At 45.3% G+C, this 27936-nt stretch overlaps 1 pseudogene; it reads right to left on the bottom strand.

The window, feature by feature from the left end:
* Positions 1 to 161: 161 nt before the first annotated feature.
* LOC121564217 lies at positions 162 to 16861 on the bottom strand (annotated as a pseudogene).
* Positions 16862 to 27936: the final 11075 nt, after the last annotated feature.

The following is a 27936-nucleotide window of genomic DNA, read 5'->3' as shown; positions in this document are numbered from 1 at the left end:
GTGGAACGATATAGCAGTCTGGAGCACGAGCAAACTTTATTTTTCAGCATTCCCCACCCTCAAGCACCCCCCGCCCAAACTTCTTCCCAGTTTAAGGGGATCTAGGGGACTGGAGGTTACCACAGCACAGCACAACACCAGACCCTCCTGTCAATCCCTGTCTATACCTCTCTGGCACCCTCCTCAGGCTCGGGTAGGAAGCGCAGGTTGATGGGTTTGGACGGGATGAGCAGTGTTCTAGTCTTGGGCTCTGTGGTTGGGGCCCCATCCTCTGGCTGGATCTCATAATGCTGCATCAGCTGTAGAGGGAGGGCAAGAGTTCAAGATCAAGGGTTTAGTGTTAATGAGCTACCTGGTTGTCTGATGTCTCTCTAGCCAGAGAATCAGTTTACAGCCATAAAATTAAGTCTTTATAACGTCCCATGCCAAATTTTGCCAACTGAGACAGTGAAAGGAGAATATGGCCCCGCTCATAAAAATGCGAGTTCGTCACCCCTGTTGTAAGTGTTGCACACTTAAGTTCCCGCACTCTCTCAGATTGCTTCAGGGGATTTAACATGAGCAAATCACTACAGAAGATGGACGAAATCCAACAACAACATCTCTTTGGCACTGACAGTCTTTTATTACTCAACACTTCCTTGAAAATCACAATGGAATACTCTTACTCACCCTGGAGAGGGCAAAGTGCATCTCTAGCTCTGCCACTCTCTTGCCCACACAGGCTCTCACGCCCACCCCGAAGGGTATAGAGCTGTAGGGGTGGTGTTGGTACGACTCTGGACCCCCTCTCAGCCAACGCCAGGCCTGAAACACTCTGCATCCACAAACTCCCCTCGTCATGACTGGTAGCATAGTGACGCTAGATGGAACTGGGTCTGACAGAGGGGAATAGGAAGAAGGAGACATACAGGAAGTAAAGCGAGACTGACATTCCTTAGGAAACTGACAGAATTTCATGGAAATCACATCACATCCTTCGGTAAAAAATAGAGATTTCTTAAGTATTGACAAAGTTGATGAAAGAGAGGGGTGTTGATACCTTTCTCTCTTCATCGCCTGCCCTACCTTCTTTGGGAACCAGTAGTTGTCCACAACAACTTCATTGTCTACTGTCAGACGGCCATTCCCTGGAACTACAGGGTACATCCTGCAGAGAGAACAGCTTCAGCAACATGGGAGCCTCTGTAGGACTGCCTTATATAAACCTTTGTGTGGCTAGGAATGTTCAGAATACTAAGGTACTTAGCATTGGTATTTGGTAAAGTTTTAATACACCTAAATACAATAGAGTTGGCAAAGGCAGGTTGAGATTCTGACCTAGATGTTGTTATTGAGCATTTGAATCATTAGAAAATCAAGAACACACAGGAGGAATGGCTATGACCATATAGGAAGAGGTGGAGGGGGCCGGTGTCCCTGTCATCCAGGACCTCTATACCAGGCGGTGTCAGAGGAAGGCCCTAAAAATTGTCAAAGACTCCAGCCACCCAAGTCATCGACTGTTCGCTCTGCTACCGCCAGCAAAGCGGTACCGGAGCACTAAGTCTGGGACCAAAAGGCTCCTGAACAGCTTCTACCCCCAAGCCATGACTGCTAAATAGTTAACCATATAGCTACCCGAACTATCGTCATTGAACCTTTTTGCACACTCTTTTGATTCTATGCACACACACTGGACTCTACCCACACACCACACTCGCGCTACGGGACTACCGACCCATAGCCGCGAGCTGCCCAGTGACACAAGCCTACCAGATGAGCTAAATCACTTCTATGTCGCTCGAGGCAAGCAACACTGAAGCATGCATGAGAGCATCAGCTGTTCCGGATGACTATGTGATCACGCTCTCGAGCCAATTTCAAGCAGACCACCATGTCCCTGTGCCCAAGAACACTAAGATAACCTGCCTAAATGACTACCGACCCGTAGCACTCACGTCTGTACCATGAAGTGCTTTGAAAGGCTGGTCATGGCTCACATCAACACCATTATTCCGGAAACCCTAGACCCATTCCAATTTGCATACCGCTCCAACAGATCCACAGATGATGCAATCTCTATTGCACTCCACACTGCCCTTTCCCACCTGGACAAGAGGAACACCTACGTGAGAATGCTATTCATTGACTACAGCTCAGCGTTCAACTCCATAGTGCCCTCAAAGCTCATCCCTAAGCTAAGGACCCTGGGACTAAACACCTCCCTCTGCAACTGGATCCTGACTTCCTGATGGGCCGCCCCCAGGTGGTAAGGGTAGGTAACAACACATCTGCCAAGCTGATCCTCAACACGGGGCCCTCAGGGTGCGTGCTCAGTCCCTCCTGTACTCCCTGTTCACCCATGACTGCATGGCCAGGCACGACTCCAACACCATCATTAAGTTTGCAGACAACACAACAGTGGTAAGCCTGATCACCGACAACGATGAGACAGCCTATAGGGAGGAGGTCAGAGACCTGGCCGTGTGGTGCCAGGATAACAACCTCTCCCTCAACGTGATCAAGACAAAGGAGATGATTGTGGACTACAGGAAAAAAAAAGAGGACTGAGCACGCCCCCATTCTCATCAACGGGGCTGTAGTGGAACAGTTTGAGAGCTTCAAGTTCCTTGGTGTCCACATCACCAACAAACTATCATGGTCCAAACACACCAAGACAGTCGTGAAGAGGGCACTGATAAAGCCTATTCCCCCTCAGGAGACTGAAAAGATTTGGCTGGGTCCTCAGATCCTCAAAAAGTTATACAGCTGCACCATCGAGGGCATCCTGACTGGTTGCATCACCGCCTGGTATGGCAACTGCTTGGCCTCCGACCGCAAGGGGCACTACAGAGGGTAGTCGTACGGCTCAGTACATCACTGGGGCCAAGCTTCCTGCCATCCAGGACCTCTATACCAGGCGGTGTCAGAGGGCCCTAAAAATTGTCAAAGACTCCAGCCACCCTAGTCATATACTGTTCTCTCTGCTACCACGGAAGCGGTACCAGAGCGCCAAGTCTATGTCCAAAAGGCTTCTTAACAGCTTCTACCCCCGCCATAAGACTCCTGAATAGCTAATCATGGCTACCCGGACTATTTGCATTGCCCCCCCCACCCCACTCAACCCCCTCTTTTACGCTGCTGCTACTCTGTTTATTATTTATGCATAGTCACTTTAACTCTACCCACATGTACATATTACCTCAATTACCTCGACTAACCAGTGCCCCCGCACATTGACTATGTACCGGTACCCCCTGTATATAGCCTCCCTACTGTTATTTTATTTTACTGCTGCTCTTTAATTATTTGCTATTTTCTATTTTAAACTTGACACTTTTTTCTCTCTTTATTTAAAAAATGCATTGTTGGTTAAGGGCTTGTAAGTAAGCATTTCACTGTAAGGTCTACACCTGTTGTATTCGGCGCATGTGGCAAATAAAATTTGATTTGATTTGACATACACACACACACACACCCACAGATAACACGTATACACAGGCACACATTTGCCACACACACACACTTCCACACTCATCACATACGCTGCTGCTACTACTATTATATATCCTGTTGCCTAGTCACTTTACCCCTACCTATATGTACATATCTACCTCAATTACCTCGTACCCCTGCACATCGAGTCAGTACTGGTACCCCGTGTATATAGCCAAGTTATCGTTACTCATTGTGTATTATCCTCGTGTTACAATGTTTTACTTCTGCATTGTTGGGAAGGGCCCGTAAGTAAGCATTTCACTGTTAGTATACACCTGTTGTTTACGAAGCATGTGACAATTAAAATTTGAACACACCGTTCAGGTTATATAAGGACATTACTGCCCACCCCTCCTCCTTATATTAACTGTCTGAAAAACATGCCCCATGCCTCCACCTTGAACATCTGCACGAAATGCCAACACGTTCTCACTTATCAGTCATCATCAGTATAATTAGGGCAAGGAAAATGCAAGCAAACACACGCGCACAAACTCTCTTTGACCAGGCATGCTCAAAACAAAAGGCCATTTGCAGGTCGCCATTCTTGATGTATGTGTGTGTGTGTGTGTGTATGTGTGTGCATGTGTGCATGTGCGTGTGTTCACCTCAGAACCTGCGTGTGTGTACGTGTGCATCCGTGCCTATGTGCGTGTATTCACCTCAGAGTCTCCTTGATGACAGCCTTCAGGTAGGGCATCCTGCTCACGTCCTCTGATCTGGGCTGCTGTCTTCCTGGACACACGGACATGATCTCACGGTACAGCCTGTCCTGGGACGCAGTGTCGCGAGCTAAGTGGTACAACGCCCACGACAAGGTGTTGGACGTCTGAGGCGGAAGGAGAAGGATGATAGAAAGAAAGATGAAGTGATATAAAATATACTAAAACAAAAAAATATAAACGCATGTAGTGTTAATACCATGGTTTATGAGCTGAAATACAATATCCCAGAAATGTTCCATACTCACAAAAAAGCTTATTTCTCCAAATGTTGTGCGACATTTGTTTACATGCCTGTTAGCGAGCATTTCTCCTTTGCCAAGATAATCCATCCACCTGACAGGTGTGGCATATCAAGAAGCTGATTAAACAGCATGATCATTATTACACAGGTGCACCTTGTGCTTGGGACAATAAAAGGCCACTCTAAAATGTGCAGTTTTGTCACACAACACAATGCCACGATGTCTAAAGTTTTGAAGGAGCGTGCAATTGGTATGCTGACTGCAGGAATGTCCACCTGAGCTGTTGCCAGAGAATTGAATGTTCATTACTCTACCATAAGCCACCTCCAATATTGTTTTAGAGAATTTGGCAGTATGTCCAACGGCCTCACAACCGCAGACCACGTGTATGGCGTCGTGTGAGTGAGCGGTTTGTTGATGTCAACGTTGTGAACTGAGTGCCCCATTGTGGCGGTGGGGTAATGGTATAGGCAGGCATGAGCTACAGACAACGAACACAATTGCATTTTTAGCAATGGCAATTTGAATGCACAGAGATACCGTGATGAGATCCTGAGGCCCATTGTCGTGCCATTCATCCACTGCCCTCACCTCATGTTTCAGCATGATAATGCACTGCCCCATGTCGCAAGGATCTGTACACAATTTCTGGAAGCTGAAAATACTTGCATACTCACCAGACATGTCACCCATTGAGTATGTATAGGATGCTCTGGATCGACGATGTACGACAGCATGTTCCAGTTCCGCCCATATCCAGCAACATTGCACAGCCATTGAAGAGGAGTTGGACAACATTCCACAATCAGCCTGATCAACTCTATGTGAAAGAGATGTGTCGCGCTGCATGAGGCAAATGGTGGTCACACCAGATACTGACTGGTTTTCTGATCCACGCCCCAACTTTGTGATATCAATTGGTAGTTACAGTCTTGTCCCATCGCTGCAACTCCTGTACGGACTCGGGAGAGACGAAGGTCGAGAGCCATGTGCCCTCCGAAACACGACCCTGCAAAGCCACTGCTTCTTGACACACTGCTCGCTTAACCCGGGAAAGCCAGCCGCACAATGTGTCGGAGAAACACCGTACAACTGGTGACCGAGTCAGCGTGCACTGCGCCCGGCCCGCCAAGGAGTCGCGAGTGCGTGATGGGACAAGGACATCCTGGCCGGCCAAACCCTCCCCTAACCCGGACGACGCTGGGCCAATTGTGTGTCGCCTCATGGGTCTCCCGATCGCGGCCGGCTGCGAAGCACAGCCGGTCGAACCTGGATCTGTAGTGACGCCTTAGACCGCTGCGCCACTTTCCGGGAGACCCTACTTTTTCTTTTAAGGTATCTGTGACCAACAGATGCATATCTGTATTCCCAGTCATGTGAAATCCATAGATTAGGGGCCTGATTTATTTATTTCAATTGACTGAGTTCTTATATGAACTGTAACTCAGTACAATCTTTGAAATTGTTGCATGTTGCGTTCCTAGATTTTTGTTCAGTATACTTAATTGTCCCTGAGGGGAAATTTGACTTGGACAATTAAAGTGCTGCTGTTTCAAAACAAGTATTACAAGTTGAGGGAGTGGTGGAGGCTGTATCAGAGACAAGTTATCAGTGATCATCAACATTTACTGACATCAATTCATCATAAAAGCAGCTGAGGAAAGTTCTTTGGAACAGTAGATCATTTCAAGTGACATCTAGTCATTGAATAAGACCATCTCAAATGAGAACACTGATTTCCAAATGTTTAGCTCAATGACGTTACATAAATGTCACGATCGTTAATGGATGAGACGGACCAAGGCGCAGCGTGATAAGCGTACATCTTTTATTAGTACTTACACGAACAAAACAACAAATGAACGATACGTGAAGTCCTGAGGTTATAACACAACAAACCTTTACGGATCAAGATCCCACAAACTAACTGGTGCCAACAGGCTGCCTAAGTATGGTCCCCAATCAGAGACAACGAGCTACAGCTGTCTCTGATTGGGAACCACCCTGGCCAACATAGATCAACTAAATGATCTAGAACCAAACATAGAAAAACTAAACATAGAACATCCACACCCTGGCTCAACAATTAAGAGTCCCCAGAGCCAGGGCGTGACAGTACACCCCCCCCCCCAAAGGCGCGGACTGCGACACCACACCAACCAACAGGGTAGAGGCAGAGGTGGACATTCCGCCTCGGAGGCGGATCCGGCTCCGGGCGTGACCACCACTCTCTCTCTACCCTCCGTTGCGCCCCTGGTCTGGTCTGGCCCCTTCGCTGGCCGGAGCTGGACTACCATCGGTGGAACAGGCACGGGCCGTGCCGGACTGACGGCACGCACCACTGGCTTGGTGCGGGAGCAGGAACGGGCCGGACCGGTTGACGACGCCGCACCACTGGCTTGGTGCGGGAGGCAGGAACAGGCCGGACCGGTTGACGGCGCACCACTGGCTTGGTCGCGGGAGCAGGAACAGGCCGGACCGGGCTGGCGACGCCGCACCACTGGCGGTGCGGGGAGAACCGCCGGACGGCTGACGACGCGCACCACTGCCCAGTGCGCGGGAGCAGGAACGGGCGGACCGGCTGACGACGCGCACCACTGGCTTGAGTGCGGGCAGGAACAGGCGGACCGGGCTGGCGTAGCGCCACTAAAGGCTTGGTGCGAGGAGCAGGAACACGGACCGGTCTGGCGACGCCGCACCACAGGCTTGGTGCGAGGGACAGGAACAGGCCGGACCGGGCTGCGACGCGCGCCACTGGCTTGGTGCGAGGGACAGGAACAGGCCGGACCGGGCTGACGACGGGCACCACTGGCTTGGTGCGGGGACAGGAACAGGCCGGACCGGGCTGGCGAACGGGCACCACTGGCTTGGTGCGGGAGCAGGAACAGGCCGGACCGGGCTGGCGACGGCACCACTGGCTTGGTGCGGGAGCAGGAACAGGCCGGACGTACCGGAACACACACCACTGGCCTTGTGCGGGGACCAGGAACGGGCCGACCGGACTGGTGACACACACCACTTGCTTGGTGCGAGGCGCGGGACTGGGTTTCCTTACCTAAACCTCCGCTCCCTCTGCTGCCTAACCAGTACCTCGCCGTGCCTCTACTCTCCTTCTCCTCATGACCAACTGGCCCCGCCCGTAACCTGGTGGCCTCCTCTCCTAGTCCGCTGATTCGCCCTGTAGCTGCCTCCAGCAGCCTCGTCTGCCCACGCCGTGTGCCCCCCCAAAAATGTCTTGGGGTTGCCTCTCGTGTCCGTCATCAGCACGGTTGGCGCGTTTCTCCTCTCCTGCCACGGCATTTACCTTTGCCCATGGCCCCCTGCCCGCGAATATCTCCTCCGATGACCACCATTCGCCCACCTGAGACATCGCCCTCTTCTCCTCCTGGGCACGCTGCTTGGTCCTCTTGGGGTGGGATCTTCTGTCACGATCGTTAATGGATGAGATGGACCAAGGTGCAGCGTGATAAGCGCATGTCTTTTATTAGTACTTACACGAACAAAACAACAAATGAACGATACGTGAAGTCCTGAGGTTATAACACAACAAACCTTACGGATCAAGATCCCACAAACTAACTGGTGCCAACAGGCTGCCTAAGTATGGTCCCCAATCAGAGACAACGAGCTACAGCTGTCTCTGATTGGGAACCACCCTGGCCAACATAGATCAACTAAACGATCTAGAACCAAACATAGAAAAACTAAACATAGAACATCCACACCCTGGCTCAACAATTAAGAGTCCCCAGAGCCAGGCGTGACAGTACCCCCAAAGGCGCGGACTGCGACCGCGCACACCAACACAACAGGGTAGGGGCCGGGTGGGGCATTCCGCCTCGGAGGCGGATCCGGCTCCCGGCGTGACCACCACTCTCTCTCTACCCCCGTTGCGCCCTGGTCTGGTCTGGCCCCGCTGTCCGGAGCCAGACTGAACACCGTGGAACAGGTACGGCGCGTCGGACTGCCACGCCAGCACCACCGGCTTGCGCGGGAGCAGGAACGGGCCGGACCGCTGGCGACGCGCCGCACCACTGGCTTGGTGCGGGAGCAGAACAGGCCGGACCGGGCTGGCGGCACGCCACTGGCTTGGTGCGGGAGCAGAACAGGCCGGACCGGGCTGGCGACGCCGCACCACAGGCTTGAGTGCGGGGAGCAGGAACGGGCCGACCGGCTGACGCGCACCACTGGCTTGGTGCGGGAGCAGGAACGCGCCGGACCGGTTGAGCGACGACGCGCACCACTGGCTTGGTGCGGGGAGCAGAACAGGCCGGACCGGGCTGACGACGCAAGCGCACCACTGGCCTGGTGCGGGGGGCAGGAACGGGCCGGACCGGGCTGGCGACGCGCACCACTGGCTTGGTGCGGGGAGCAGGAACAGGCCGGACCGGGCTGGCGACGCGCACCACTGACTTGGTGCGGGAGAGGATCAGGCCGGACCGTACTGGGAACACACACCACTTGCTTGGTGCGAGGAGCGGACTGGGTTTCCTTATAAAACCTCCGCTCCCTCTGCTGCCTAACCAGTACCTCTTCGCCGTGCCTCTACACTCTCCTTCTCCCTCATGACCAATGGCCCCCGTAACCTGGTGGCCTCCTCTCCTAGTCCGCTGATTCGCCCTGTAGCTGCCTCCAGCAGCCCCGTCGTCCACGCCGTGTGCCCCCCAAAAATGTCTTGGGGTTGCCTCTCTGCGTGTCCGTCGTCGGCCGGCTGGCGCCGTTCTCCTCTCCTGCCTGGGCATTTACCTTTGCCCATGGCCCTCTGCCCGCGAATATCTCCTCCCATGACCACCATTCGCCCACCTGAGACATCGCCCTCTTCTCCTCCTGGGCACGCTGCTTGGTCCTCTTGGGGTGGGATCTTCTGTCACGATCGTTAATGGATGAGACGGACCAAGGTGCAGCGTGATAAGCGACATCTTTTTATTAGTACTTACAGACCAAACAACAAATGAACGATACGTGAAGTCCTGAGGTTATAACAAAACAAACCTTTACGGATCAAGATCCCACAAACTAACTGGTGCCAACAGGCTGCCTAAGTGTCACACCCTGGCCTTAGTGATCTTTGTTTTCATTAATATTTTAGTTAGGTCAGGGTGTGACATGGTGAAGTATGTGTTTTGGTTTGTCTAGGGGTTTGTAGGTTTATGGGGTAATGTCTTGTCTAGGTGTTTGTATGTTGATGGCTGCCTAGATTGGTTCTCAATTGGAGACAGCTGTGGTTTATTGTCTCTAATTGGGAGCCATATTTAAGGCAGCCATGGGCATCATGTGTTTGTGGGTAATTGTCTATGTTGAACGTTTGTTGCTTGTCTGTGCACTTACGTTATTTAGCTTCACGGTCGTTTGTTGTTTTGCAAGTTTTGGATAGTGTTCGGTTTCGTGTTTTCTCTCTTCCAAAATAAAGAGATGTATTTTGCACACGCTGCGCCTTGGTCCAATATCTCACAAGAAGACGATCGTGACACTAAGTATGGTCACAAATCAGAGACAACGAGCTACAGCTGTCTCTGATTGGGAACCACCCTGGCCAACATAGATCAACTAAACGATCAAAAAAAAAAAAAACTAAACATACTAAAAAAAAAAACTAAACATAAAACATCCACACCCTGGCTCAACAATTAAGAGTCCTCAGAGCCAGGGCGTGACAATAAAGGTTGAATAAATAGAGCATGAAGCTTGCACCAGGGAATTCAGCCAGGCAGGTTCTGCTGTGTTTGTATGGTTACTGTGTATTTGTCTGTGGTTATGTGCGTGTGTGAGTGAGTGCATTTGTACCCTCTAAAATAAATTAAAAGTTAGTAACCAAAAAAGTGTTAAACAAATAAAAATATGTTTTATATTTGAGATTCTTCAAATACCCACCCCTTTGCCTTGATGACAGCTTTGCACACTGTTGGCATTCTCTCAACCAGCTTCATGAGGTAGTCACCTGGAATGCATTTCAATTAACAGGTGTGCCTTCTTAAAAGTTAATTTGTGGAATTTCTTTCCTTCTTAATGCGTTTGAGCCAATCAGTTGTGTTGTGACAAGGTAGGGGTATACAGAAGATAGCCCTATTTGGTAAAAGACCAAGTCCATATTATGGCAAGAACAGCTCAAATAAGCAAAGAGAAACAACAGTCCATCATTACTTTAAGACATGAAGGTCAGTCAATACAGAACATTTCAAGAAGTTTTAAAGTTTCTTCAAGTGCAGCGCAAAAACCATCAAGCGCTATAATGAAACTGGCTCTCATGAGGACCGCCACAGGAAAGGAAGACCCAGAGTTACCTCTGCTGCAGAGGATAAGTTCATTAGTTACCAGCTTCAGAAATTGCAGCCCAAATAAATGCTTCACAGAGTTCAAGTCACAGACACATCTCAACATCAACTGTTCAGAGGGGGACTGTGTGAATCAGGCCTCATCACATTTACATTTTACATTTACATTACATTTTAGTTATTTAGCAGACGCTCTTATCCAGAGCGACTTGGGTTGAATTGAATTCATGGTTGAATTGCTGCAAAGAAACCACTACTAAAGGACTCCAATAATAAGAAGAGATCTGCTTGGGCCAAGAAACACGAGCAACGGACATTAGACCGGTGGAAATGTGTCCTTTGGTCTGCAGTCCAAATTTGAGATTTTTGGTTCCAACCGCTGTGTCTTTGTGAGACGCGGTGTGGGTGAACGGTTATCTCCGCGATGTGTAGTTCCCATCGTAAAGCATGGAGGAGGAGGTGTTATGGTGTGGGGGTGCTTTGCTGGTGACACTGTCTGTGATTTATTTAGAATTCAAGGCACACTTAACCAGCATGGCTACCACAGCATTCTGCTGTGATACGCCATCCCATCTGGTTTGGGCTTAGTGGGACAATCATTTGTTTTTCAACAGACAATGACCCAACACACCTCCAGGCTGTGTAAGGGCTATTTTACCAAGAACGAGAGTGATGGAGTGCTGCATCAGATTACCTGGCCTCCACAATCCCCCAACCTCAACCCAATTGAGATGGTTTGGGATGAGTCGAGACGGGCAGAGTGAAGGAAAAGCAGCCAACAAGTGCTAAGCATATGTGGGAACTCCTTCAAGACTGTTGGAAAAGCATTCCAGGTGAAGCTAGTTGAGAGAATGCCAAGAGTGTGCAAAGCTGTCATCAAGGCAAAGGGTGGCTATTTGAAGAATCTCAAATATAAAATAAATGTTGATTTGTTTAACACTTTTTGGTTACTACATGATTCCATATGTGTTATTTCATAGTGTTGATGTCTTCACTATTATTCTACTATGTAGAAAATAGTAAAAATAAAGAAAAACCCCTGAATGAGTAGGTGTGTCCAAACTTTTGAGTGGTACTGTATATGTCTACAAAACTAAAGCAAATGGTCTCAGTATTTATGGCCTGGGGAGAATCGATGCAATCTTAAAGCCAAAATACACCTCCACCCTACAAAAGCCTCTGACTCCATCACGCCACCCATTCCCTAGGACATGTCCAGTACGCACAAAACAGAAAACATTTTGAAATGTGGAGGAAATAATCAAATTTTGCCAATAAGAAATTCACATGTTCGTTTTCCATTTCAATAGGTTTGTTTTCGGTGTGCCCTACAGAACATGACCCTGCTGTTGTGTATAGCACCACCTTCCTCTATGTAGGACCTCCCATGACCCTCCTCACCGTGTCCACTCCGCCCAGCAACAGCTCTGTGATGCTGATGCACACCTCTCCCAGGGACAGTTTATCACAGGACAGCAGGTGGGTCAGATACATCCCTCCACCTGCTTCCCAGCCAGCACCTGGGCTTCCATCTGCGCCAATTTACGGTCAACCAGACGCTGAGCTGAGGGTTTATATGAGAAATACATTGAACACACACATTCATGAGGGACACACAAACACACAACATGAGTCTCAATAGCGAACACAGCTCAACAGTTAGTCTCCTAGGCAGACGGGTTGCCTCCCACATTAACAAAGTTCAGAATCTGTGATTTCTGAGACTACTCAACAGTGCTTAGTGGCTGACATGCAAGTGACAGTGCAAGCAATTGTGAAGTAGAAATAACCCTATGTCTTGCATTGTGGAGGCTCGAACCTACCATGTCTACTTTCCACCTACACCTTTAAGTCTGCCGGTCGCTCAATAGAAGGACCCCCTAACATTATTTACAAACATACCTACATCCACGAGGTCGTCCCAGGCTTGGATAAATCGTTTCCAGAAGGGCAGGACGTTGCGTGTCCAGAGCGGTAGGAAGAGGACTGTCTCAGACAGGGTTAGCATGTCGTTGGCTGCAGCGATGAACTTCAGCGTGTCCTTAGGGATCTCCTCCTGCAGACAACCCAGGCGCGTCTCAAACAGGATGGAAGAGATACCTGCAGGGAGGGAGAGAACAGAGTGAACCATAAGGACTACACAGATCTGGTGGGATTCTAGGTATCCTTTATGCCATCTCCTGCCGTTGTGCCCTGAGCAAGGCACTTTACCTAAGCTGCTCTAGGGGCAGGCACTGTGGCTGACCCTGGTTTCCAACCCCACCGGTGTGTGTGTTTCTGAAGGAGTTAAAAGCATAAAAAATATTGAATGAACCAATGATACCACACCTTCAAAGCCAAACTTGTAGAGCTCTGCGGTGATGTCTGGTACGGTGGTGTGGTCCTGACTGCGGAGACGGAGCCTCTCAATCACGCTGTTGCAGGTCCCCTACCACCTGGTGGATGACAGGCGCCATCTGCAGACACCTCTGCTAGCTTCAGCATCTTTGGATTCAGGGCACTACGGATACGGTACCACTCTGGGCCTTTACTGTAGGAGAGGAGAGGACAGGAGACAGACAGTGAATCTACAGTAGATATTCAGAATAAAGGGGTAGCGGTATATCTACAGGTAACGGCCTAAATAAAGGAACAACTTAAGTAAATGAGGGATACAAAATATTTTTGAAGCAAGTGATTCCACACAGGTGTGGTTAATGAGTTAATTAAGCAATTAACATCCCACCATGGTTCTCAAATGAGCATAGGGGGTTTAAAGTGTGTGTGTGGGTGGGTGAGTGTGTGTGTCAGTCACTAGATCTCAACCCAATTGAACACTTATGGAAGATTATAGAGCAGCGCCTGAGACAGCGTTTTCCACCACCATCAATAAAACACCAAATGATGAAATTTCTCGTGGAATAATGGTGTCACATCCCTCCAATAGAGTTCCAGACACTTGTAGAATCTATGCCAAGGCGCATTCAAGCTTTTCTGGCGACTAGTGGTGGCCCAATGCCCCATTAAGACACTACGTTGGCGTTTCCTTTAATTTGGCAGTTACCTGTAGGTTAGATGGATAATGTTGGAGGTGGAGGTACTAATGAAACAAGCTTACCTGCAGGACCATGGTTTCCTCAAACCAGACCAACATTGCTTTTACCCAAGGCAATGATTTATTACCAATAACAGTCATAATGTATCTTTGAAGTATAGGATGAAAGCAATGTTCCCTCTAAGCTGTGCACCTCCAGGACTGCCGAGCAGAAGAAATGCCATGCCGTGCAGAGACGCAAGAGATTGAACTTCACTGAGTTCGCCACATAGATTAACGTTTTTTTCTGTGATCGAATCAACATTATATTTGCCCCTTTTCAATGCAATAAACCAAAACAAATCTAACTTTGCAAGTTTGAGTCTGTGATTTAGTTGTAGGCAGAGCCAGAGCGCACAGGAGTATAATTCTATTGGCGGGGGTAGCCCATGAGCGGTCTTTCAATCACCCATGCGTGAATGCGCTTTTCAGATCAGTTCAGATCAGAGTGCGCGTGTGCACATTTGTTGATATTCTTTGCTAGTTAGCGAGTTATTCGCCCAGTTATTGATAAGTATAGGTCAGCAATGGGAAGTTACTGCTTCATACAAGAGCACAAAACGTTTAGGCCACATTTCAAGCTGTCTTTGAAAAGCTAGTCAGGTAAAAGGCTTACATCTTAATTAAAGGGGCAGTGTTGTATTTTGAGACATGCTTGAATATGCAAATAAGCCAATAGGCAGAGGGGTAGCCTACATTGTCTAATTCTCTGTATGTTAATAATAGTTAATTTTATTTTGTAAAGTGGTTTCTTGCATCATACAACACAATACAATGCTATTTCTTCCAGTCACCCTATTTGGCCCATGGTGTTACAGACCATGCTTAAAGAATAATTAATATCAAGCCCTTCTTGCATAATATAAAAAACGTTTTAAAAAAGGCTCATGCAATATAGGCCTGCATTGAACACCACATACAGTGAGGAAAAAAGTTTTTGATCCCCTGCTGATTTTGTACGTTTGCCCACTGACAAAGAAAGATCGGGTCTATAATTTTAATGGTAGGTTTATTTGAACAGTGAGAGACAGAATTAACAAAAAATCCAGAAAAACGCATGTCAAAAATGTTATAAATTGATTTGCATTTAATGGGAGGAAATAAGTATTTGACCCCCTCTCAATCAGAAAGATTTCTGGCTCCCAGGTGTCTTTTTATACAGGTAACGAGGTGAGATTAGACACACTCTTAAAGGGCTTACTCCTAATCTCAGCTTATTACCTGTATAAAAGACACCTGTCCACACAGAAGCAATTAATCAATCAGATTCCAAACTCTCCACCATGGCCAAGACCAAAGAGCTCTCCAAGGATGTCAGGGACAAGATTGTAGACCTACACAAGGCTGGAATGGGCTACAAGACCATCGCCAAGCAGCTTGGTGAGAAGGTGAAAACAGTTGGTGCGTTATTCGCAAATGGAAGAAACACAAAATAACTGTCAATCTCCCTCGGCCTGGGGCTCCATGCAAGATCTCACCTCGTGGAGTTGCAATGATCATGAGAACGGTGAGGAATCAGCCCAGAACTACACGGGAGGATCTTGTCAATGATCTCAAGGCAGCTGGGACCATAGTCACCAAGAAAACAATTGGTAACACTCTACGCCATGAAGGACTGAAATCATGCAGCGCACGCAAGGTCCCCCTGCTCAAGAAAGCACATATACAGGCCCGTCTGAAGTTTGCCAATGAACATCTGAATGATTCAGAGGAGAACTGGGTGAAAGTGTTGTGGTCAGATGAGACCAAAATGGAGCTCTTTGGCATCAACTCAACTCGCCGTGTTTGAAGGAGGAGGAATGCTGCCTATGACCCCAAGAACACCATCCCCACCTTCAAACATGGAGGTGGAAACATTGTGCTTTGGGGGTGTTTTTCTGGTAAGGGGACAGGACAACTTCACATCAAAGGGACGATGGACGGGGCCATGTACCGTCAAATCTTGGGTGAGAACCTCCTTCCCTCAGCCAGGGCATTGAAAATGGGTCGTGGATGGGTATTCCAGCATGACAATGACCCAAAACACACAGCCAAGGCAACAAAGGAGTGGCTCAAGAAGAAGCACATTAAGGTCCTGGAGTGGCCTAGTCAGTCTCCAGACCTTAATCCTATAGAAAATCTGTGGAGGGAGCTGAAGGTTCGCGTTGCCAAAACGTCAGCCTCAAAACCTTAATGACTTGGAGAAGATATGCAAAGAGGAGTGGGACAAAATCCCTCCTGAGATGTGTGCAAACCTGGTGGCCAACTATAAGAAACGTCTGACCTCTGTGATTGCCAACAAGGGTTTTGCCACCAAGTACTAAGTCATGTTTTGCAGAGGGGTCAAATACTTATTTCCCTCATTAAAATGCAAATCAATGTATAAACTTTTTGACATGAGTTTTTCTAGATTTTGTTGTTGTTATTCTGTCTCTCACTGTTCAAATAAACCTACCATTAAAATTATAGACTGATCATTTCTTTGTCAGTGGGCAAACGTACAAAATCAGCAGGGGATCAAATACTTTTTTCCCCTCACTGTATTCTACTGTAGTCTATATCACAAAAATCAAAAGCTATTTCCAGGTGAAAATGTTATGGGATTTGCTCCAATGGTTTTGTTGGTAGGCCTACATTATGCTCAAATAGCCAGAATAGCCTATTGGCTACTGTCTAAAACTGTAAGGGGTACAGCCTCAGAGTTTAGCAAACACCCCTGGAAGTTGTACAACGATTCATGTTTCTAACTCACAAGAGCAAAAATTTGCTCAGTGCCCCAGAATATTCGAGGGAACAGTGGGTGTAAGTATTATCCATTCCCCTTTCCTACACCCCATCTAGGAATAGTCCTTCTATGTGGTTCAATGCAGATTGCGACACAATCTCATCGGCCACTCACCCCACATGGAGTCCATAGGCCTGTCCCCTCATGCTCGGCGTACTCTCTTCCAGTGTGGCAGCTCTGTCCGGACCGGGTAGCAGCCCTCCTGATGTATCACCTGGGATATAAGCTCTGGAGATGCCACGTTCACCACGTCAAACGGGCCGAACCGAGCGCCAGATGGGGCCGTACAGTTTCTTGTGTTCAACCTGGGTTGGGGCAAGAGAAGAAGATCTTAGATTCTGGAAAGTACATGCAAAGATGTGTTGCAAATGCACAGTGAGACAGTCTATATTATTAATATTTAATATGAATGAATGATTCACAAAATATGCACTGAGTGTACAAAAACATTTCCATGACATAGACTGACCATGTGAATCCAGGTGAAAATTATGATCCCTTATTGATGTCACCTGTTAAATCCACTTCAATCAGTGTAGATGAAGGGGAGGAGACAGGTTAAAGAAGCCTTGAGACATTGATTGTGTATGTGTGCCATTCAGAGGGTGAATGGGCAAGACAAAATATTTAAATGCCTTTTAACGGGGTATGGTAGTAGGTGCCAGGCGCACCAGGTTTGAGGGTGTCAAGAACTGCAACGCTGCTGGGTTTTTCATGCTCAACAGTGTCCCGTGTATCAAGAATGGTCCACCACCCAAAGGGGACATCCAGCCAACTTGACACAACTGTGGGAAGCATTGGAGTCAACATGGGCCAGCATGCCTGTGGAATGCTTTTGACACATTGTAGTCCATGCCCTGACAAATTGAGGCTGTTCTGAGGGCAAAGGGTGGTGCACTCAATATTAGGAAGGTGCTCCTAATGTTTTGTACACAGTGTATATTTATTAATGAATAACAGTATATAAACTACTTATTAACCTAATTAGTCATAAATCAACCTCTAATTTAATAAACCATGAAGCCAGGTGTGTAACTTGGGGGGTCATGACCCCACCAATAATACAGTGCTATGAAAAAGTATTTGCCCCCTTTCTAATTTTCTCTACTTTTGCATATTTGTGATACTGAATGTTATCAGATCTTCAACCAAAACCCAATATTAGATAAAGGGAACATAAGTGAACAAATAACACAACAATTACATATTTATTTCATAAACAAAGTTATGCAACACCCAATTTCCTGTGTGAAAAAGTAATTTGCCCTCTTACACTCAATAACTGGTTGTGCCACCTTTAGCTGCAATGACTCCAACCAAATGCTTCCTGTAGTTGTTGATCAGTCTCCACGTCGCTGTGGAGGAATTTTGGCCCACTCTTCCATGCAGAACTGCTTTAACTCAGTGACGTGTGGGTTTTCAAGCATGAACTGCTTGCGTTTCAAGTCCTGCCACAGCATCTCAATTGGGATTAGGTCTGGACTTTGGACTAGGCCATTCCAAAACTTCCAATTTGTTGCCTTTTTAACAATTTTCATGTAGACTTGATTGTGTGTTTTGGATCATTGTCTTGCTGCATGACCCAGCTGCGCTTCAGCTTCAGCTCACAGACGGATGGTCTGACATTCTCCTGTAGAATTCTCTGATACAGGCAGAATTCATGGTTCCTTCCTGTTAAAGCAAAGTCGTCCAGGTCTGAGGCAGCATATTCCTCAAACATCACACACCACCACCATGCTTGACCTTGGTATGATGTTCTTGTTCCTGTGGAATGCAGTGTTTGGTTTTTGCCGGCATAAGGGACCCATCTCGTCCAAAAAGTTGACTCAGTTTGCCAAAAAGCACCTGGATGATCATCAAGACTCTTGGAAGAACGTCTATGGACAGAGATGATTCAAAAGTATAACTTTTTGGACGACATGGTTCCAGTAATGCCTGGCGAAAACCAAACTCTGCATTCTACAGTAAGAACAACATACCAGGTGGTCAAGCATGGTGGTGGTGGTGTGATGGTTTGGGGATGCTTTGCTGCCTCAGGACCTGGAATAAATGAAATAAATACTTAATTGTTGTGTTATTTGTTCACTTATGTTCCCTTGATCTAATATTAGGTTTTGGTTGAAGATCTGATAACATTCAGTATCACAAATATGCAAAAGTCGAGAAAATTAGAAAGGGGGCAAATACTTTTTTATAGCACTGTATACTACGATACATTTGATGGATGGGAAATTATTTAACCACCATAGGTCCTGGCTTTCTACACAGTACTACTCAATTCCTAATTTTATGAATGGCTTGAAAACCCTTAATTCTGTGAGCTAACTTGTAACAAATAAAGAAATACAGTCATATTTAACATGGTAAATTTATAAGCACAAATATATAGAATTATATAGAAAATGATATTTTTCAAATAGAGAAAGTTTTTATTGCAAAGTGACATATCGCGTGAGCACTATTTCTCAAAATGACAGATAATTTGTAATGGTTATATTAGGCTCAACTATGTTCAAAGACAACTTTGGTAGTATTATTGATAGATTAATTATTAATAACTAATTATTACACCCTGAAACTGTGTGAAATGTGTTAGAATGTGTGAGTGTAGGACCAGTAAAGATTATGACATTGTGTTACTATTTAGCAATGTGAGTAAGAGTTAGGCCAGACAACAAAGGACAAGGAGAACTGTCTACAGGCAACTGATAACTGAGGAATTTAGGGAGGAGAGAAACTGTTAGGCTTTTTAAGGAGTATGCAGGATATTGTGAGGACGGCAATAACTAACGAATGCATGTGTGTGTGTATGTATGTGTGTGTGTATGTATGTGTGTATGCATGTGTGTGTGTGTGTGTGTGTGTGCATGTGTGTGTGTGTGTGAACTGATGGTCAGGAGAGCAATTTTAAAGTGGAAAACTACAGCCTGCCTACAGAAAGGAGGGATTTTTGTATGACGTATGAGTATAAAAGATGGACTCTGAAATTGTGATGGCAGAATTCTCAATAAATAAATCTCTGACTATGCAGACCGGGACTCTGTCCGTTACTTAAATCCCAAAAAACATTTTGGGAGACGCACAGAGACACTGAAATAGTTTGTTAAATAATTCACTTAACAGCTTGGTCCTTCGAGCCGGGATTCCAATACCTGCCTCTGTCATTCCAGGTAACTCTGAAAAGCCGTGACAGGCGAATGACATTCGTAAATAGATAGTCCTGCCCTTTGACATTAAGGGTTAAGACAGAGCCAGAGGACACCTGATTAATGACAGAGACGGTGACGGTGACGGAATCCAAACCTACATTGAATCTCGGCTGCAAGGATAAGGTCAGTAGTCTTTATTCATTACTTGGTGAAATTGATTTGAGAACTTGCTAAAATATTGAAAAGTAGCAAATTGATCAATGCGTAGCCATTTTAAGTGAAATGTATGGGACTGTCAGGAATTATCAAGATTACATTGTGGGGATAAATTCCTCCGTAGAGTAGGAGATAATTATGGGGGACTAGTCAACCTGTTGGTGGGTCCGTAACGATTCACGGTAATAGGCCATTACCAAAAGAAACTACCCAGTGTTGAAATAGAAGTAACTATTAAAAGTACACCTAAGGGATGTAACCTGTAAGAGATTATAGAACAGTCAACAAATAATCCGGGTTAAACAAATACAAAAAGTACACCAGAAGGAATTAAAATAGCATGTGTGAGAAATAGAATATTAGTAAAGTCAAAAGTCACAAACAACTGTAGATTTTGCCGTAACTCTATCCGTTTCATGAAACTGGAGCCTTACAAACTCCGGGTTACCGATAGTGTTAACCAATAATCATGTAAGGTTGTATACGTGTGAGACCTAATATTTGCTCAAAAGTCACATCTATGAATAATTCCAGGTGGTTGTATAGTGGAGGGAGAACCCATTCCTATTGTATGGGTCTGTCAGGAATTATCAAGATTACATTGTGGGGATAAATTCCTCCGTAGAGTAGGAGATAATTCTGGGGGACTAGTACCTATACAGGAAGGGGTGATTCCAGGTGTGGTGTGAAACTGTTTTAACTAACTTGTTATATAGAAGAGGAACGGAAGGATTCAGAGCTAAGCTCAGGAGGGAGTCAGTATGAGTCAGGAGATGAGAGAGTAGGAGGGGGCCAGTACCCACTGATAGCCTTACCTAATCTATTGGCAGGGGAATGAAGGGGCCCCAGCAACCTTAGATGTATACAGTAATAATAATAATAATAATTGCCATTTAGCAGACAGGCCATGAACACAGAGGACGTGGCCAGAGCGGTAGAAGGAATGACGTACCCCAAAACAGGAATAGTAAGGTTTGGGCTGCCGTTAGAGGGCAGTGGGTTTCAGGGATGCCCAGAGGGCACTTTTGCCATGGGCGATCACGGAGAGTATGTTGGGAAAATAACTGAATTGTGTAATAGCCTCAGAGAACATTACCATCGTCATGCAGACTTCTCTAAAGTACATGAGTGTAAACAAGTGGATAGTGAGACTGTCAGCCAGTACTTAGAGAGGGTTAAAGATGTGTTTAACGCAAACAGTGGCATACCGAGCCAGACCAGAGACAGGGGAATGATACGCCCTACCATCAGCAATTAAAAATATAGCGTTCCTCAGTGGAATAAGACCAGAGATAAGCAGGACCATTAAAAATACTTTGATAGGGTGGAGAAAAGCACAGCAACACATATTGAGGTTAAAAGGTATGCAGGTTACCAAGAGCAGATTGGGAGAGAAAAGAGGAGTAATAGAGACCTTAAGGGAGTGCCAACTCTCGGGGAGATAGTGAGGCCAGAACAAAGGAGCATTGTCCTGGAAATCACAGTCTGTTTTGTTTTTTTCAGTTCTGCTGGGAGTACATTTGATGATGGGGTTTTGTGTTGAATTAGAGGCTAGAGACTTCATAAAATAATAATTGGAATAATAATTATATATTAACTTGCTCACCCAAACATAGACATACGTCATGGGTGAGACATAATTAATATAATATTGTACAAAGCCAATTTAGGGTTTCCATTAAGGAACGTCAATCACTACATTGGATATTAATACTATGGAGATAAATTCAATATATGCTGGTCAACTACGGCATGTGTTTGGTGTTACTTGTAGCCTACTTAGAAAGGACAGTTACCTATATCTGCTGTATTCTAAACAATGACAGATTGGGGGTTTCATAAGAGGTGGCTATAATTTTTGTTGATAACAGAGGTAATTAGATTTCAGAAAGGTTGAATTGCATTGTTTAAGCAAGAATGGCATTAAATTCATGCTTTCTAGTTATGTGTATGCAAATATGTTATTCGTTTTGGTGGTGTGTAGATAGAATTTACTAATGCCAGGATTTAGTAAACGAAGCAGAGAGTGTAGTGAGAGCAGTGGAAGGGATACCCCACCCCAAGACGGGGGTACACCAGTTCAGAAGAGATATGGAAGGGCTGACCGCCAGCTTTATGCTGAATACAGGGGAACTAGAGAGGGCAGTCAGACAGATAGAGCTAAAGGACTGGGAGGCAGTGAGAGAAATTGGGTTCCCGGGGATGGGAATGTGCAGGTCCTAGAGTGGGCAGAAGGAGGAGCTTATGGAGATAAATTGGCACAACTGTGATAATCTGAGAGAATATTATGACAGACATGCTGACTTCTCCAAAGTCCATGAGTGTAGGTAGGAGACAGTGAGACTATTAGTCAATACCTAGAGAGACTGAGAGATGTGTTCAATGCAAACAGTGGGCTAATAGATCCAGGACCAGGGGCACCAGAGGGTCCGTATCACCAACAGTTAAAGATTGCCTTCTAAGTGGAATGAGGTCAGAAATCTCTCAAGCAATAAAAAACTGGGGGACGGCTACCTTAGCTGAAGTTAAGCGTTATGCAATCTATCATGTGCAGAATGGAAAGAAACGAAACCAGAAAAGGAAGTGAAGGAGCTGAGTACCTAGTGGCAGCCCTAGGGGAGATGGGAGGTAGGAGAGACTGGAAGGACCTAGGAGAGAAGAGAGGTTACGGTAGCAAAGACAGACAAGAAGGAAACGGTAATAGTGGAGACAGGAGTAAGTGGAAGTGTTATAATTGTGACAAACGGGACATTTTGCTAGAGAATGTGAGGAACCGTGTAGTTACTGTGGAAGGAAAGGGCACCAGTTAAGAAACTATAGGCAGAAGGGGAAGAGAGGAAAAGGAGGAAAGTATAATCCAGGCAGAGGAGGAAGAGACAGGGGGAGAAAGCCAGAATCAGAGGAAGAAGAGGAGGCATGACTAGAGAAGGGGAAGAGAGAAATCAGGAGACCTCATGACCTGGCTATTTTGGTTTGTTGTTTTTTAATTGGGGTTTTCAAATAAAAAACAACACACCTAGTATGATGTTTATAAAGCCTTGTTATTTTGATTTTAGGGGTTTTTCAACAGGTCAAAGGTGATAAGTCTTAAAGGAGCACACACAGTGAATTTTATGGAGTTTTCTGTTTTGACTGAGTTTAGGGTATACATGATTTCTTATGAGAATAAATGTCATGAGGACTTAATGAACAATTGGGATAAGTAACATTTATGAAATATTTAGAATAATGGTAATGTTTAGTATACTATGGGATGGAACAGTTCGTTGAATGATTTAAATTGCCTCTGAACTCTGTTTTGAATTTCTGGTGTTAATTAATCATCCACACTGGTAATTCTAAAGGCATGAGAGGAGGACTTTAAGATAGTTTATTTTACCAAGTTGAGGGTAATTTATAGTACTGTGAAAAGTGTAAAGATTATAATTTGGTAATAATATATATGATTTGAACCATAAAATAACAGAAGAGAGAGAGCTTTCCCTGAATGACGGATACCTGTTGCTAGTCAATTGTACTAATCTTGGATTACTTTTACGGGATACAAATGTTGTCATTTAAATTTCATTTTTATTATGCTTTAATAAACAACAAGTTGGTATTTGAAACTAAATTAATGCAATGAGCTGCAGTAATCAGAGGAAGGCACAATCTAATGCGAAACAGCTATTACCTAGATCATTTATTTAGTAATGAGATCAGGAAGATATGAGCAATAAAGAAGCAAGGGACAGTCTCAAAAATAAATAAGGGATGGCAATTGGATGATAAATTACCAATATTACCTAAGTGATTGTTTAGGTAGGTGGTAATATTGACACATGGGCAGTGACATGTGTCAAGAGGAGGGATGGATGGTAGAGCAGATTAGACAACAATTGCATATGGGATTATTATTATTTTTATTTTTTAAAACTTTTGTTCAAGATGTGTTATCTGTGCTCAAAATAATCACCAGGGCAGACAAAGGGCACCTCAGGGTGAGTATCCTCCGGCTAAGTACCCTTTCCAGCAATTGGAAATTGATTTTATAGAGTTTTTTTATAGAGAAATTTAGAGTAACCCCAGATAAAGATGGGTTATCCCCCTTTGAGAAAGTGTTTGGAAGACCTTACAGAATGCCACAGTTGGCAGGACCAGACAGGCAGACATAGAACTAGAGAATACACTAGCAGAACACATGAGAAAATTGTTCATTAACCGTATGTCTAAGAATTTGTGTCCTACAGGATAATTAAAGGAGAAGGTGATTCATAGTATATAACCTGGAGACTGGGTGTGGATCCATTCGTTGAGGAAAAAGGATCGAAAGCAGTCCACTGGGAGGGACCATACCAAGTCCTATTGGTACAGTGGGGGAAAAAAAAGTATTTAGTCAGCCACCAATTGTGCAAGTTCTCCCACTTAAAAAGATGAGAGAGGCCTGTAATTTTCATCATAGGTACACGTCAACTATGACAGACAAAATGAGGAAAAAAAATCCAGAAAATCACATTGTAGGGTTTTTAATGAATTTATTTGCAAATTATGGTGGAAAATAAGTATTTGGTCAATAACAAAAGTTTCTCAATACTTTGTTATATACCCTTTGTTGGCAATGACACAGGTCAAACGTTTTCTGTAAGTCTTCACAAGGTTTTCACACACTGTTGCTGGTATTTTGGCCCATTCCTCCATGCAGATCTCCTCTAGAGCAGTGATGTTTTGGGGCTGTCGCTGGGCAACACGGACTTTCAACTCCCTCCAAAGATTTTCTATGCGGTTGAGATCTGGAGACTGGCTAGGCCACTCCAGGACCTTGAAATGCTTCCTTCGTTGCCCGGGCGGTGTATTTGGGATCATTGTCATGCTGAAAGACCCAGCCACGTTTCATCTTCAATGCCCTTGCTGATGGAAGGAGGTTTTCACTCAAAATCTCACGATACATGGCCCCATTCATTCTTTCCTTTACACGGATCAGTTGTCCTGGTCCCTTTGCAGAAAAACAGCCCCAAAGCATGATGTTTCCACCCCCCATGCTTCACATTAGGTATGGTGTTCTTTGGATGCAACTCAGCATTCTTTGTCCTCCAAACAAGACGAGTTGAGTTTTTACCAAAAAAGTTCTATTTTGGTTTCATCTGACCATATGACATTCTCCCAATCCTCTTCTGGATCATCCAAATGCACTCTAGCAAACTTCAGACGGGCCTGGACATGTACTGGCTTAAGCAGGGGGACACGTCTGGCACTGCAGGATTTGAGTCCCCAGTCCCTGGCGGCGTAGTGTGTTACTGATGGTAGGCTTTGTTACTTTGGTCCCAGCTCTCTGCAGGTCATTCACTAGGTCCCCCTTGTGGTTCTGGGATTTTTTGCTCACCGTTCTTGTGATCATTTTAACCCCACGGGGTGAGATCTTGCGTGGAACCCCAGATCGAGGGAGATTATCAGTGGTCTTGTATGTCTTCCATTTCCTAATAATTGCTCCCACAGTTGATTTCTTCAAACCAAGCTGCTTACCTATTGCAGATTCAGTCTTGCCAGCCTGGTGCAGGTCTACAATTTTGTTTCTGGTGTCCTTTGACAGCTCTTTGGTCTTGGCCATAGTGGAGTTTGGAGTGTGACTGTTTGAGGTTGTGGACAGGTGTCTTTTATACTGATAACAAGTTCAAACAGGTGCCATTAATAGCAGGTAACGAGTGGAGGACAGAGGAGCCTCTTAAAGAAGAAGTTACAGGTCTGTGAGAGCCAGAAATCTTGCTTGTTTGTAGGTAACCAAATACTTATTTTCCACCATAATTTGCAAATAAATTCATAAAAAATCCTACAATGTGATTTTCTGGATTTTTTTTTCTCAATTTGTCTGTCATAGTTGACGTGTACCTATGATGAAAATTACAGGCCTCTCTCATCTTTTTAAGTGGGAGAACTTGCACAATTGGTGGCTGACTAAATACTTTTTTTCCCCACTGTAACTGCCTTCGCTATAAGAATAGCTGAGAGAGCCACTTGGGTCCACGTTACCCACTGCAAAAAGGTATGCCAACATACCAACACCGTTGAACACACACAGAGTTAAAGAGAAGATCTGACCCATTAGGGTTCGGGGGTAAACTCTGTTAACGAAGAAACCCTACCCCGACCTTTCATCACTGTGGGGTGTTTATAGAGGTATGGGTATGGGGAAGTATAGGCAGGTGGGTCAGGGACAGGATTGGGATGGCGGTTTTGGGGATTTTGGGGGACTCTGAGCTGCATCATCATGTTAACCATATTATGGATTAATCCAGGTCAACCTAAACAGGGAAATTATGCACTGATTCGATCTCGTAGAAATACTGAAACCAGGAAAGACTATTGGGGGAATGATTATTTCAATAGTTAAAGTCAGTTTAGGACAAGATGGGGGATTCAAGATACCATTCGACTTCTCCCATGAAGAGATAGGAGGTTTTGGGGGCTTTGGTAAGAAGGGGGCGTGTACATGAAAGTTGGGCAAGGGTGTTTAAACATACCTGGGGAACATACTATGAGAATGGAATGGAATAAATAGCACTAAACCACCAAGGGTATAATATTTCCTCTTGCAGGAAATGAACCAAGGAGAAGTAGAAGGAATTTCAAATGAGAACTTCTGGGTAAGGTGGATTAACTACACAGCTAGGGCGTTGGGTCAAACTAATTGTTATGCCTGTTCAACAGGTAGGCCAACCCTTGTAACTGTACCTATGCCTCAGACCATGTTCTCTTGTGTGATAGATTTGGGATCAAACCAAACCTCACCTAATTGTTCTGATATTAAAATAACCACTCTTAAAAAGGATAATACTAAGGCACCCCAATTCACCATGAACCCCAGAGATGATCAATGTTATAGACACCAAAGTAATGCGAATCACAGATCAAATTGGAGAAGGGTTTACAACAACGTTTTTCTGGTGGGTTACAATTGATAAAAATGTTGACTGGATTAATTACATCTACAAGGTTTGTTAATTAGACAAGGGATGCAGTGAAGAGAATCTCAGGCCAACTATCCGCCACCTCACTCATGACCTGCAGAATAGTTTGGTTCTCGAAATGCTTTTAGCAGAGAGAAGGGCGGATTTTCAAGATGGTGGGAGGTCATTGTTGTATGTTTATCCCCAACAATACAGCCCCAGATGGTACAGTAACTAGAGCACTGGCAGGTCTCACTGCATTAAGTAAAGAATGGGCTGAGAACTGGGGGATGAATACATCAATGACTGGTTGGTTTGATAAAATGTTTGGTAAATGGAAAACTATTGTTGTAACTATTTTAGGCGCGGCAATCGCGTCTATGGGTATGCTTGTTCTTTGTGGATGTTGTCTTATTCCCTGTGTCCGAGGATTGGTGAGCAAGGCGTTGGAGCAGTATCACAGCAGATGGTGAGATACGGCCCAATCCCGGACTCCGACCTAAGGAATGAAGAACATGACCCACCAGGCTTGGTGGAGGACGACGGCGATTCAGATAGTTTGAGACTGGATGTTTACCTAGAACTATAAATCTCTAGTTTAAAAGTTATTGTTATGATATTTTGTGTATTAAAGTCTTGTTTTAAGTATGGTGTACTAGTTAACCGATGTTGCAGGATGTGATGAAGCAAACGTTCTTCACTATAGGCTTAGACTGTTGTTTCCAGATAGTGGGTAAACAGGTTAGGTACCATTGCTGATTAACCTTTATTGAATGAGACAATGTTTTATGTTTTTATATGCAAACCAACTTATATGCTTCAATGGGTGGATTGATAGATTAATTATTAATGACTAATTATTACACCCTGAAACTGTGTGAAATGTGTTAGAATGTGTGAGTGTAGGACCAGTAAAGATTATGACATTGTGTTACTATTTAGCAATGTGAGTAAGAGTTAGGCCAGACAACAAAGGACAAGGAGAACTGTCTACAGGCAACTGATAACTGAGGAATTAAGGGAGGAGAGAAACTGTTAGGCTTTTTAAGGAGTATGCAGGATATTGTGAGGACGGCGATAACTAAGGAATGCATG

This window comes from Coregonus clupeaformis, unplaced genomic scaffold, assembly GCF_020615455.1.
Source record: "Coregonus clupeaformis isolate EN_2021a unplaced genomic scaffold, ASM2061545v1 scaf2219, whole genome shotgun sequence".
Taxonomy (NCBI): domain Eukaryota; kingdom Metazoa; phylum Chordata; class Actinopteri; order Salmoniformes; family Salmonidae; genus Coregonus; species Coregonus clupeaformis.
The sequence above is the reverse complement of the archived record's forward strand: the minus strand, read 5'-3'. Positions and strand labels throughout refer to the sequence as shown.